The 14,579-nt window shown below is 41.0% G+C and overlaps 1 protein-coding gene and 1 long non-coding RNA gene across 5 annotated transcripts in view; one reads left to right on the top strand and one right to left on the bottom strand.

Annotated features, from left to right (window-relative positions):
- Positions 1 to 876, bottom strand: part of LOC135104962 (uncharacterized) — a 6,351-nt gene extending 5,475 nt beyond the window's left edge. Inside the window, exon 1 of the long non-coding RNA XR_010270623.1 lies at positions 753 to 876. This is a non-coding gene — a long non-coding RNA (uncharacterized LOC135104962). The remainder of the gene's footprint in view (positions 1 to 752) is intronic.
- The window catches only part of LOC135104959 (IQ and AAA domain-containing protein 1-like), a 528,680-nt gene that overhangs the window by 269,296 nt on the left and 244,805 nt on the right, over positions 1 to 14,579 (top strand). The gene's annotated exons all lie outside the window — the stretch shown is intronic.

Genomic DNA, 14,579 nt, shown 5'->3' with positions numbered 1-14,579 from the left:
ACCAAAGAATTATCACAGAACCGAGGTCAACAGAAGTGAACCAAGGCACAAATGACCAGATAAGGGACATTAAGAATCTTTTCCTAAGCATCAGTTCCCCTTTTTATAAAAGACATCTGGCAAGAGATGGTATACACTGGAAGCAGACAGGCAGGGGATATACGTCTTACCACATCAGACAGTTCATAAACCGAAAGCAGGAGGATGAGGTCTTGAGTGCATTTAGAACAAATTATTAAACTAAGCTCTAACCTGAATGGAAATTTAATTAACACCCTGTGAGCTCATTTGAACCAGGGGTGCAAGGCGAAATAAAGTAACAGGTGGGGTATCAGGCAACTACTGAAATATAAAAACAACCTAAAATGAAATCTACAAATATGTCTATCATAATCTTAAGGAGATCCTTGACAACAAAGCAAGATTGGATAACAAGAACTATTAAAGAAGGTAATGAGCTAATAGGCAGTGACCAATTAACCCTAGGTAAATTTTAGAGGATAATAGAATCTTTAAGAGAATAATTAGAAACTTCACTGTTAACTGAGGAAGATGCTGAAGACTATGGAGAAATTATTTCAGAGTATGAACAACAAAAAATAAATTATAGTGAACATTTAACTAAATTTGAAAATCAAATTAAACTAATGAGAAGTAACTTGCTCAACAACACCCCTCCTACTTCCACAATCAGAGGCCAACCTGATAATATGGAGATAACCTTAGCATCTTTTCCAGAGGTTAATACTTACATGTCAGATAGAATTAAGGTTGTAGAATACCATGCTTCTTGGAACATTCTGGGGGAAAAAAAAAAGTAAAAAGGTTAATGAAGTGACGCATCCCTGCGCAACACCCTCCCCTTCCAAGTGGTTGAGAGTCACTGATGGCTGACTGGTAGAGCTGCATGAGGCAGGGCAGGGTTAGCCATTATGGGAATCAGAATACAGTGGAACCTCAGTTACTGAACATCTCCCTTTCTGAACAACTAGGTTTTTGAACATTTTTTAAACTCAGTTGCTTTGGTTGCTGTACCATAATTCGGTTTTTTAACAAAGTTACTTGATTTCAAGTATTACAAGACATAGCAAAACCTGCCATTTATTACTAATTTATAGTTTCTATAAATATTTCTTTTGTTTTTATATATTTGGAGGAGAGACATAGAGGGTAAGACAGTAATTCAATCTTTGATATAAGTTAAATGTGATCCCATTGAAGATGAAAAACTTCGATGTAAACAAACCAAGTTTGGCGCTCAGGAGTAATCCCAAGCTTACTGTGGCTTTCTCTATGACCTATAACACCATCACCACTGCACAACTACATTTCCCCAGTAGCTTTTCCCAGCAGCAAAATTCTAAGTGTTATGATCACCTTCATTTTGGCGATGAGTGGGTTGCTCCTCTCTTTGTCACTCTGTAAGGCGTCTCTCAACATGGTCGGTGACAAAGAGAATGCCTGTATGGTCTAAACAATATATTTTGATGAGTTCTGTTTCACTAAGTTCATTCAATACATAATTTCTGAATAAGAAAAAAAATTTTAAAGGGGCCATCTTAGCAGTGGGAGCGTCAGTCATTACCTGCTAAGAAATGGTGGATGAGTGTCTGAGAACAGATTAATCTATGTTACATTGATTCCTATGGGGAAAATAGTTTCAGTTTTTTAACATTTCAGATTTCGAATGGCATTAAGGAATGAATTAAGTATGAAAACCAAGCTTCCACAGTACTTAGTTATTTAAAGTTCTCAATTAAAAAAAAAAAAACTAAGACAAAAGCAAGAGTTAGGTTAGGGTTGGGTTGGGGTTATGGTTAAGTTAGGTTATGTTGGGGTTAGGTTAGGTTAGTGAGAACTTCAAATAACTAAATATTCTGATTCCCATAATGGCTAACCCTGCCCTGCCCTGCACAGCTCCAGGGAGTCCAGCAGCCGGCCAGCAGTGACTCTCAAGCACTCAGAGGGTGAGGGGGTTGCACAGAGATGTGTCAGTTCATTAACTTTTAACCTTGTTTTTATTTGCTTTAACAAGTTTCTGGAAGTTGATTTATATATTGCATGGTATTCTGCAACCTTAATTCCATAATGGCTGGATGGAAACTGATTATGCCAATTTCAGGAGCAACTCTTCTACTATAAAATACGTGAGGCTCAATATGAAGGAAAAAAGGGAAAGTGTTGAAATTAAATAGGGAAGAAAACAGGGTGGAGTGTATTAAACTCTTAATATAACTGTGAGAGTGGGGCGAACATTTATCACGCAGCAAGCATCCCCACTTCTGTTCTCACCCTCTCGCTCTCCCTCCTTATCTCTCCTGTACTAGGAGGTTGTCACCACTGTACTGGATTTATTCTAAATGAGCTTGCTCACTACTGTTCTGAAGATGAGTTTGCTGCCCACTGTTCTGAAGAGGCTGCATTGCCACTTGTACTAGATTGTTTGTCACTGGTTGCTTGACTTACTGGATGTTGCTGGAGATGACAGTAGCAGGATAGATGGTGGTGGCTCATTGATTCTCCAATGAATAACTGGTAGCGTGGAGTATGTGGGTAGTGGTTTAGATTATGGCTGATTGTGCAAGTAAAGGCAACACAGTAAATGTACAGTATTATTTTATTTGATGATGGACAGAGATGTACACATGTGATAGTGAGACACAGATTATGATGGATGTGACAATGCTTGATTCTCTCTCTCTGAAGACTGACTCTGAACTGATCTCTGCTCTCTGAACCATCTCTCTGCAATTTCTTCTCTGAACTCCCTCTGATCTCTAACCTCTCTCTCATCTGACTCTGTCTGAACTGAACTCTAGCTACCTGTACAGGCTCTATTTATGTGAAAGAACTGATCAAGATTCAGAATCTGAGATGAAGGAATGACCAATCAGGTGTCTCTAAATGGAGTGAAGGAACCAATGGCAGAGGTCGTTATTCTGGCCAGTGATCTGGGAGGAAGACAAGAAGGCAATGCAGTTGTTTTCCCTAAGGACTGGCAGGAATGTAGGGAAGGTGTTGTATTCCCTTGAGAGGGAGATAGGAAGGAGAGAGATTAAAAATAAATGAGGCTGGCCATGTGAAGACAGTGCACTTGGAATTAAATATATGTGATGAATATATATAATGATAATTGTTATGACTGATGCAACTGATACAGATTTACCTGGATGCCCCTGCATACCACTTTGTACTAGATGGATTTCACTGTCACTTATTCACTGGTTCACAGACTTACTGAGTGGCTGAAGATGATATTAGCAGCACCGGTGATGGTGGCTCGTTGATACTCTGACGAAGATTTATTGGTAGCATGAAGATGGAGTTGGAGGTTCGTGGGTATTTGTTGATCTTGTGGTTAGGTTTGTGCAAGTGAAGGTAGCATTATAAACAGATGTATTTTCTTGATTTAATGATGAACAAAGATGTACATGCGTGATATCGAGGGACAAATTGAGAAGTAATGGATGTGATGATGGTTCGAACTCTCTCTCTCTCTCTGATCTGAACTGATTTACCTCTCTCTATGAAATGACTCTCTCTGAGCTGGAACTGACAGGAACTGCCCCTTAACTGATTCACTAGTTATGCATACAAGCACTTTTATGTGAAACTATCCAGATCACGGTCAGAAGAAGCTGACCAATAGCGGATGAGGAAATTAGACCAATCAGATACTGGAAACAGGAGAATCTGGCCAATGACAGAAGTTGTTATTATAGCCAATCCTCTGCCAAGCGTATTTTCCTAAGGACTGGCTGAGGAATGCGACGGAGGTGTGAAAGTCTCTAGAGAGGAGAGAGGAAGGAAAGTTCCAAAAAATCGATCAGAGAGCCACTTGAGGACAGTGAGCACGTGGAACACTAGACAATGGAATATGTATACATATATGATAATAATGACTTATACGGTGCCTTTCCCCTGAAAAAGATGCATCCTCACATTGAACATAATAACAATAAGCAATAGAATATGAAGATGATAATAATAGTTAATGCAGGACATGATATGAGAGAGAGTACAGAAGTGATGACCTTAATAATAATATACAGACATGATAAACATAACACAATATATATATAAGTAAGAGAAATATATACATATATACAGGATATTTAAACTGAAAATGATTAAACCCAAGAGTGAAAGTGAAGTTTGTGTATGTAAGAAGGTGTGTGTGAAGTTAGACTCTAGGAGCTTTGAGGATCAGTTGAATCAGAATGAAGTGTTACCTGATGTGAACACTCATCATTGAACCCTTTATTCACACGCTTCAGGTGATCAACATCGATGATTTGCTCTGCTAAGCTCTTGAGATCTGGAATTTTTTTTATTTTGTTGCCATGGAGAGATTCAATTACATGATGTGGCCCAGTGATCAATGGATCTAACTTAGAGTTGCAATCGTGAACTCTAGTGAAAATTATAAGAATCTCCAACATCTGACTTTGTGATGCAGTGAGGTGATCATGGATAATCTTATGCATGAACTGAAAATCACACAGATGACATTTGACATAATCATCCGTGTTGTAGACAGGACATGGAGTACCATGAAAAAACTCTTATGGAAGATGCTTGTCTTTACCGAACAGTATGAACTGAGGAGACTCGTTGATAGTAGAGTAAATTGCTGAGTTGAGAGAGCAGGATAGCTGAGGAAGCCATTTGTCCCATGAGTGCTTTGTGTCTGTTATATAATGCAGAACGTCAAGGATACGTTTATTACTTTGCCACTTGAATTGGGCGAGTGAGGGACAATGTTACATTTCTTGATGTGAAGTTCTACACAAATCTGTAAGACAGTGTTATTGAATTCTGTGCCACTGTCAGATAAGAGGACATGAGGAGAGTCACAAGGACAAATTATGTCATCAGTGATTGTGCGACCAACAGAATTTGTTGTTTTGTCCTTGAGAGCAATAAGAATAGTGAAACAGGTGAAACTATCAACACATAAGAAGATACTAATAACTGTTCTCTGTAAGTGGAAGTTTGAGCAAATCAGTAGAGACTGAATCCCAAGGAGCTGAAGTGATAGGGTAAGGAAGTGATGGACAATGTGAAGCACACTGAGAACAGAGCACATAATGCTGAAAGATATCTTTCTTCATAGTCTGTCAGAAGTATGATTGTTTTGCCTGTGCGAGGCATCGGTCTCGACCTGGGTGTCCTGCATGGGGTGAGTCATGGACATGGTAAAAGATGGTACTCACTGACAACTGAGGTATCATGAGCTGAGATAAATACTCACAAGAACTGTCAGTAGAGACCTCACTCGACTTATACAAGAGACCATCTTGCATGAAAAATGTGTCAGCACTCACTTTGTCTCGTCACCAGATTCAAGATAATATGCAACACTAGAACAGAACGCGTCTGAGTGTTGATGTTTCTTGATCTCTTCCATGGTTGGCAAGGCAGGATTTTTTGTGATGGATGAAATAGGGGCAACATTGTGAGAGAATGTGTTGGCCACTGAATTTGCCTTGCCAGGAATATACGAAAATGTGGATTGAATTCCTGAATCATGAGTTGCTAGCAAGCAAATTGACCAGTGAAGTTGCCTTTGAAGATCTCTGTGACAGCGTAATGATCAGTGTGAATATGAATTTTATATCCTAATGCAAGGTCACAAAAGTGACAACACCCAGATCACAGTGAGACTTTCACATTTCGTAACATCATAATTTTGTTCCCCCTTATTTAGGAGTGTGCTAGCATATGCTACTACATGATGTTTACCAAATAAATCTTTCTTCATGAGAACGGCACCAATACTGAAGCCTGAAGCATCTGCATAAGATGAAATCTTCCTTGAAATTAGGGAAACCAAGGACCGGTGCTTGACACAAGGTAGTTTTTGAGCTTATCAAAAGCATTTTTCTTGAGCAAGTGAGTGAGAGGTTCAACAATCAGACTTAAATTTTTGATAAATTGGTGATAAAATCCAGCAAGACCAATGAATTGCCTGATCTGATTGATATTAGTGGGAACAGGGAAGTTTTCACAGCATTTATCTTGTCATCTAAAGTGTGAATGCCATCTCTGGTTACTTTATAACCAGGGCATTTGACTTGCTGCTTGAGAAATGAGCATTTGCTGAGCTTGATTTTTAAGCCAGCTGCTTCAAAGTGATGAGAAATAATGTATGAAAATGCTCTTAGAGATTCTTGGATGCAATGATAATGTTGTCGAGGAAGCAAAAGACACTTTTACCTATGAGACCTGAGAGAATAAAGTTCATCAATCTTTGAAACGTCAAAGACAAGTTGCAGAGACCTTCAGCCATGCATTTGAACATGAATTGGCTTGAGGAGGTAGTGAAGGCAGTGTATGGCTATGAACTTTCCTTGAGTTCAACCTGGAAAAATCCTGAATGCAAATCTAGGGTGGAAAATACAGCATTTGAATCACCCAGAGACTGAAGATCACCTAATCTTGGCATTGGATAATGGTCAGGAATAGTAGATGCATTTTGCAGAGATCTCCATTCTCGGAGATTTCAATGTTCACCACCAGCTTTGGCTTTCCTCTCCCTTCACTGACCATCCTAGTGAACTAGCCTTCAACTTTGCTATCCTCCATGACCTAGAGCAATTGGTGCAACACCCTACACATATTCCTGACCTTTTTGGAGATACGCCCAACATTCTTGACCTTTTCCTAACTTCTAATCCTTCTGCTTATGCTGTCACCCTTTCTTCTCTGCTGGGCTTCTCCGATAACAATCTCATATCTGTATCTTGTCCTATCGCACCAATCCCTCCTCAGAATCCCCCTAAGCGAAGGTGCCTCTGGTGTTTTGCCTCTGCTAGTTGGAGGGACCTGAGGAGGTATTTTGCTGATTTTCCTTGGAATGACTACTGCTTCCGAGTCAGAGAGCTGTCTTTGTGTATTGAGTGCATAACAGAGGTGATAGTGTCTGGCATGGAGGCATACATTCCTCACTCTTTTTCTCGACCTAAACCTTCCAAACTTTGGTTTAACGCAGCTTGTTCTCGTGCTATACATGATAGAGAGGTGGCCCACAAAAGGTACTTAAGCCTTCCATCACCAGAATCTTGTGCACTTTATATTTCCGCCCGGAACCATGCTGAGTCCAACTAGCCAAAAACTCCTTCATTAACAGTGTCAAAACCTTTCAAGATCTAACCCCCCTTGTGACTTCTGGCATCTAGCCAAAAATATCTCCAATAACTTTGCTTCTTCTTTCCCTCCTTTATTTCAACCAGATGGCACCACTGCTATCACATCTATTTCTAAAGCTGAACTCTTTGCTCAAACCTTTGCTAAAAACTCTTATCTTGGATGATTCTGAGCTTGTTCCTCCCTCTCTTCCACCCTCTGACTACTTCATGCTACCTATTAAAATTCTTCGCAATGATGTTTTCCATGCCCTTGCTGGCCTAAACCCTCAGAAGGCTTATGGACCTGATGGAGTTCCTCCTATTATTCTCCAAAACTGTGCCTCCGTGCTTGCACCTTGCCTAATCAAACTCTTTCAGCTCTGTCTGTCAACATCTACCTTTTCTTCTTGCTGGAAGTTTGCCTACATTCAGCCTGTTCCTAAAAAGGGTGACAATTCTAATCCCTCAAACTACCATCCTATTGCTTTAATTTCCTGCCTATCTAAAGTTTTTGAATCTATCCTCAACAGGAAGATTCTTAAACATGTATCACTTCACAACCTTCTAACTGATTGCCAGTATGGGTTCCATCAAGGCCGCTCTACTGGTGATCTTCTGGCTTTCCTTGCTGGCTCTTGGTCATCCTCTTTTAGAGATTATGGTGAAACTTTTGCTGTTGCCTTGGACATATCAAAAGCTTTTGATAGAGTGTGGTACAAAGCTTTGATTTCCAAACTACCCTCCTACGGCTTCTATCCTTCTCTCTGTAACTTCATCTCAAGTTTCCTTTCTGACTGTTCAATTGCTGCGGTGGTAGACGGTCACTGTTCTTCTCCTAATCTATTAACAGTGGTGTTCCTCAGGGTTCTGTCCTGTCACCCACTCTCTTCTTATTATTCATTAATGATCTTCTAAACCAAACTTCTTGTCCTATCCACTCCTACGCTGATGATACCACCCTGCACTTTTCCACATCTTTTCATAGACGTCCAACCCTTCAGGAGGTAATCATTTCACGCAGGGAAGCCACAGAACGCTTGACTTCTGATCTTTCTAAAATTTCTGATTGGGGCAGAGCAAACTTGATATTGTTAAATGCCTCAAAAACTCGATTCCTCCATCTATCAACTCGACACAATCTTTCAGGCAGCTATCCCCTCTTCTTCAATGACACTCAACTGTACCCATCTTCTACACTGAACGTCCTCAGTCTGTCCTTTACTTATAATCTGAACTGGAAACTTCACATCTCATCTCTAGCTAAAACAGCTTCTATGAAGTTAGGTGTTCTGAGACGTCTCCGCCATTTTTTCTCACCCCCCCAAGCTGCTAACTCTGTACAACGGCCTTATCCGTCCATGTATGGAGTATGCTTTACATGTCTGGGGGGTTTCCACTCATACTGCTCTTCTAGACAGGGTGGAATCAACAGCTTTTCGTCTCATCAACTCCTCTCCTCTAACTGAATGTCTTCAGCCTCTCTCTCACAGCCGCAATGTTGCATCTCTAGCTATCTTCTACCGCTATTTTCATGCTAATTGCTCTTCTGATCTTGCTAACCACATGCTTCCCCTCCTCCCATGGCCTTACTGCACAAGACTTTCTTCTTTCTCTCACCCCTATTCTGTCCACTTCTCTAATGCAAGAGTTAACCGTGAAACTTTTGCTGTTGCCTTGGACATATCAAAAGCTTTTAATATAGTCTGGCACAAAGCTTTGATTTCCAAACTACCCTCCTACAGCTTCTATCATTCTCTTTGTAACTTCTTCTCAAGTTTCCTTTCTGACTGTTCTATTGCTGCTGTGGTAGACGGTCACTGTTCTTCTCCTAAATCTATTACAGTGGTGTTCCTCAGGGTTCTGTCCTGTCATCCACTCTCTACTTATTATTCATTAATGATCTTCTAAACCAGACTTCTTGTCCTATCCACTCCTATGGTGATGATACCACCCTGCACTTTTCCACGTCTTTTCGTAGACGTCCAACCCTTCAGGAGGTAAACATTTCACGCAGGGAAGCCACAGAACGCTTGACTTCTGATCTTTCTAAAATTTCTGATTGGGGCAGAGCAAACTTGGTATTGTTCAATGCCTCAAAAACTCAATTCCTCCATTTATCAACTTGACACAATCTTCCAGGCAACTATCCCCTCTTCTTCAATGACACTCAACTGTCCCCCTCTTCTACACTGAACGTCCTCATTCTGTCCTTTACTTATAATCTGAACTGGAAACTTCACATCTCATCTCTAGCTAAAACAGCTTCTATGAAGTTAGGCATTCTGAGACGTCTCTGCCAGTTTTTCTCACCCCCCCAGCTACTAACTCTGTACAAGGGCCTTATCTGTCCATGTATGGAGTATGCTTTACATGTCTGGGGGGTTTCCACTTATACTGCTCTTCTAGACAGGGTGGAATCAACAGCTTTTCGTCTCATCAACTCCTCTCCTCTAACTGACTGTCTTCAGCCTCTCTCTCAACACTGCAATGTTGCATCTCTAGCTACCTTCTACTGCTATTTTCATGCAAACTGCTCTTCTGATCTTGTTAACTGCATGCCTCCCCTCCTTCCACGGCATCGCTGCACAAAACTTTCTTCTTTTTCTCACCCCTATTCTGTCCACCTCTCTAATTCAAGAGTTAACTGTGAAACTTTTGCTGTTGCCTTGGACATATCAAAAGCTTTTGATAAAGTATGGCACAAAGCTTTGATTTTCAAACTACCCTTCTACAGCTTCTATCCTTCTCTCTGTAACTTCGTCTCAAGTTTCCTTTCTGACCGTTCTATTGCTGCTGTGGTAGACGGTCACTGTTCTTCTCCTAAATCTATTAACAGTTGTGTTCCTCAGGGTTCTGTCCTGTCACCCACTCTCTTCTTATTATTCATAAATGATCTTCTAAACCAAACTTCTTGTCCTATCCACTCCTATGCTGATGATACCACCCTGCACTTTTCCATGTCTTTTCATAGGCATCCAACCCTTCAGGAGGTAAACATTTCACGCAGGGAAGCCACAGAACGCTTGACTTCTGATCTTTCTAAAATTTCTGATTGGGGCAGAGCAAACTTGGTATTGTTCAATGCTTCAAAAACTCAATTCCTCCATCTATCAACTCGACACAACCTTCCAGACAACCATCCCCTCTTCTTCAATGACACTCAACTGTCCCCCTCTTCTACACTGAACATCCTCGGTCTGTCCTTTACTTATGATCTGAACTGGAAACTTCACCTCTCATCCCTAGCTAAAACAACTTCTATGAAGTTAGGCATTCTGAGATGTCTCCGCCAGTTTTTCTCACCCTCCCCCCAGCTACTAACTCTGTACAAGGGCCTTCTCTGTCCATGTATGGAGTATGCTTCACATGTCTGGGGGCATTCCACTCATGCTGCTCTTCTAGACTGGGTGGAATCAAAAGCTTTTTGTCTCATCAACTCCTCTCCTCTAACTGACTGTCTTCAGCCTCTCTCTCACCACCGCAATGTTGCATCTCAAGCTGTCTTCTACCACTATTTTCATGCTAACTGCTCTTCTGATCTTGCTAACTGCATGCCTCCCCTCCTCCCGCAGCCTCACTGCACAAGACTTTCTTCTTTCTCTCACCTCTATTCTGTCCACCTCTCTAATGCAAGAGTTAACCAGTATTCTCAATCATTCATCCATTTCTCTGGTAAACTCTGGAACTCCCTGCCTGCTTCTGTATTTCCACCTTCTTATGACTAGAATTCCTTTAAGAGGGAGGTTTCAAGACACTTATTCATCAATTTTTGACTACTGCTCTGAACCTTTTATGGGACTGGCATTTCAGTGAGCATTTTTTTTATTGTATTTTTGTTGCCCTTGGCTAGTGTCCTTCATACATAAAAAAAAAAAATTCAATCATTCATTCCTTTCTCTGGTAAACTCTGGAACTCCCTGTCTGCTTCTGTATTTCCAGCTTCCTATGACTTGAATTCCTTTAAGAGGGAGGTTTCAAGACACTTATCTATCAATTTTTGACCACTGCTTTGACCCTTTTATGGGACTGGCATTTCAGTGGGCATTTTTTTTTTATTGGATTTTTGTTGCCCTTGGCTAGTGTCCCTCCTACATAAAAAAAAAAAAAAATAAATAAATTCTGAAGTCGACAACAACACACCTGTCGCCTTGTTTCTTAGGAATGAGTAACAAAGGGGTATTGTGAGGAGAACAGGCAGGGTTGACAATATCCTGATGCAACATACCTTAAACAGCTCTGTCAATCAGAACTTGTCAGCTGTGTGGCACCCTGTAGCTGGGGGTGTAAGATGGCTTGGACCCAGGCATCAGGTGGACAGAGTAGGTGATGATGTCTGTGTGGCCCAGAGGTTCGTCAGGGAGTGATACAACATTCCTGAAAGAATTGAGGAGAGCGAATAATTCTAGTCGAGATTCTGGGAAATCAAGAAAAAAATGTGTGATCTTTCGTGATAGGCGGGAGAGAAGACATGTTTTGGTTGTCAGAAGCAGATATATTATTGATAGAGGAAGAAGGTAAGTCATCCAAGCTTTCAACTTTCTCAGAGTAAGGCAAGGCTTCTCTGAGTAGCACACCTGCCTTGAGCTTAAGAGGCATAGATATGACATTTTTCAGCCCAATTTTACAGAATCCATATTCATTGATGGTAGTTTTGATGTCACTAATGGAGATATGCACTTTTTTTTCTTTCTTTTTTTTTTTTACACACTTCCCTTTTATGGCCTCCTTAATCTCAGCCTTCCATCTTGCACTTCCCTTACTCTTATCTCCAAGCCTTCTGAACCCTACCACCTCAGCTGCTACTGTAGTCACTATATCCTTGAATACTTTAAACACCTCCTTTACACTTGATCACTCTCCAACTATTGCCTTAGCTTCTTTTGGTCTATCACATACTACCTTATATTCCTGTCTATACTCCTTCTTGTCCAACCTTTCACTCACCACCACCACAACCACCACTGCTACCATTTTATGTTGGAAAGTGTTGTATATATTATCCCCTAAGTATCTACCAGCATTCAGCACTGCACATGAACCTGTGACTCCTACACCAGCCTCGGAGTCCTCATCTGGGTAGGGGACCACAGATGTTCCCAGGTCAGACTGCTCTTCTCTAAGTGTCTTGACTTCCCCCTCAACTTTTTCTTCATTTACTTCTGCAACATTCACGGTCTAGATCTAATTTTCAATCTGCAAAACACCACCTCTCCTCTCCTAAACTTCATCATCTTTTCCTCACTGAAACACTGGTGTCTGAGGCAACTGACAGTAGCCCCTTTTCTGTTTCCTCCTACTTTCTCTATCCTCATTTTCTGTCCAAAGCTGGATGTTACATTTATGTGTGCAATGACTTAACCTGCTCTTGTGCCTATGCTCTTGAATCTTCTGAGTTTTCCACCATCTGGCTACAACTACGGAGTCACTCTTATACTAAATTTATCTGTGCTGTATACCTCTCACCTAACTCCTATGACTATAAGAAATTCTTTGACTACTTAACTTCCAAAGTGGAGCACATTCTGACTCTCTTCCCTTTTGCAGAGATCTCCATTCTTGGAGACTTCAATGTTCACCACCAGCTTTGGCTTTCCTCTCCCTTCACTGACCATCCTGGTGAACTAGCCTTCAACTTTGCTATCCTCCATGACCTAGAGCAATTGGTGCAACACCCTACTCGCATTCCTGACTGTCTTGGAGATGTGCCCAATATTCTTGACCTTTTCCTAATTTCTAATTCTTCTGCTTATCCTGTAACCATCTCTTCTCCATTGGTTTCCTCTGATCACAATCTCATATCTGTACATGTCTTATCACTCCAATCCCTCCTCAGGATCCCCCTAAGTGGAGGTGCCTCTGATGTCTTGCCTCTGCTAGTTGGGGGGACTAGAGGAGCTATTTTGCTGATTTTCCTTGGAATGGCTACTGCTTCCATGACAGAGACTCGTTTCTGTGTGCCGAGCACATAACAGAGGTGATAGTGTCTGGCATGGAGGCGTACATTCCTCACTCTCTTTCTCGACCTAAATCCTCCAAACCTTGGTTTAATACATCCTGTTCTTGTGCTATACATGACACAGAGGTGGCCCACAAAAGGTATTTGAGCCTCCCATCACCAGAATCTCATGCACTTTATATTTCTGCCCAAAAACCATGCCAGGTCTGTTCTCCAACTAGCTAAAAACTCCTTCATTAATAGAAAGTGCCAAAATCTTTCAAGATCTAACTCCCCTCATGACTTCTGGCATCTAGCCAAAAACATTTCCAGTAACTTTGTATCTTCTTTCGCTCCTTTATTTCAACCAGATGGCACTACCATCACATCTATCTCTAAAGCTCAACTCTTTGCTCAAACCTTTGCTAAAAACTACCTTGGACGATTCAGGGCTTATTCCTCCCTCTCCTCCACCCTCTGACTACTTTATCCTACCTATTAAAATTCTTCTCAATGATGTTTTCCATGCCCTTGCTGGTCTAAACCCTCGAAAGGCTTATGGACCTAATGGGGTCCCTTCTATTGTTCTCCGAAACTGCACTTCCATGCTTGCACCTTGCCTAGTCAAACTCTTTCAACTCCATCATGCTGGAAGTTTGCCTACATGCAGTCTGTTCCTAAAAAGAGTAACCATTCATATCCCTCAAACTACCTTCCTATTGCTTTAATTTCCTGCCTATTTAAAGAGTTTTAATCCATCCTCAATAGGAAATTTTTTAAACATCTTTCACTTCACAACCTTTTATCTGGTTGCCAGTATGGGTTTTGTCAAGGCCGCTCTACTGGTGATCTAGCTTTCTTTACTGGGTCTTGGTCACCCTCTTTTAGAGATTTTGGTGAAACTTTTGCTGTTGCTTTAAACATATCAAAAGCTTTTGACAGAGTCTGGCACATAGCTTTGATTTCCAAACTACCCTCTTATGGCATCTATCCTTTTCTCTCTAACTTCATTTGAAGTTTCCTTTCTGACCATTCTATTGCTGCTGTGGTAGATGGTCACTGTTCTCCTAAATCTATTAACAGTGCTGTTCCTTAGGGTTATGTCTTGTCACCCACTCTCTTATTATTCATCAATGACCTTCTAAACCAAACTTCTTGTCCTCTCCACTCCTACACTGATGATACTACCCTGTCCTTTTCCACATCTTTTCATAGATGTCCAACCCTTCAGAAAGTAAACAGTTCACACAGGGAAGCCACAGAATGCCTGACTTCTGATCTCTCTAAAATTTCTGATTGAGGCAGAGCAAACTTGGTATTGTTCAATGCCTCAAAAATTAAATTCCTCTGTCTATCAACTTGACACAACCTTCCAGACAACTATCCCCCACTTCTTTAGTGACACTCATCTTTTCCCCTCTTCTACACTAAGCATCTTCTGTCTGTCCTTTCTTATAATCTACACTGGAAACTTCACATCTCATCTCCAGCTAAAACAGCTTCTATGAAGTTAG

The sequence above is a fragment of the Scylla paramamosain genome, chromosome 11 (assembly GCF_035594125.1).
Source record: "Scylla paramamosain isolate STU-SP2022 chromosome 11, ASM3559412v1, whole genome shotgun sequence".
Taxonomy (NCBI): domain Eukaryota; kingdom Metazoa; phylum Arthropoda; class Malacostraca; order Decapoda; family Portunidae; genus Scylla; species Scylla paramamosain.
The sequence above is the reverse complement of the archived record's forward strand: the minus strand, read 5'-3'. Positions and strand labels throughout refer to the sequence as shown.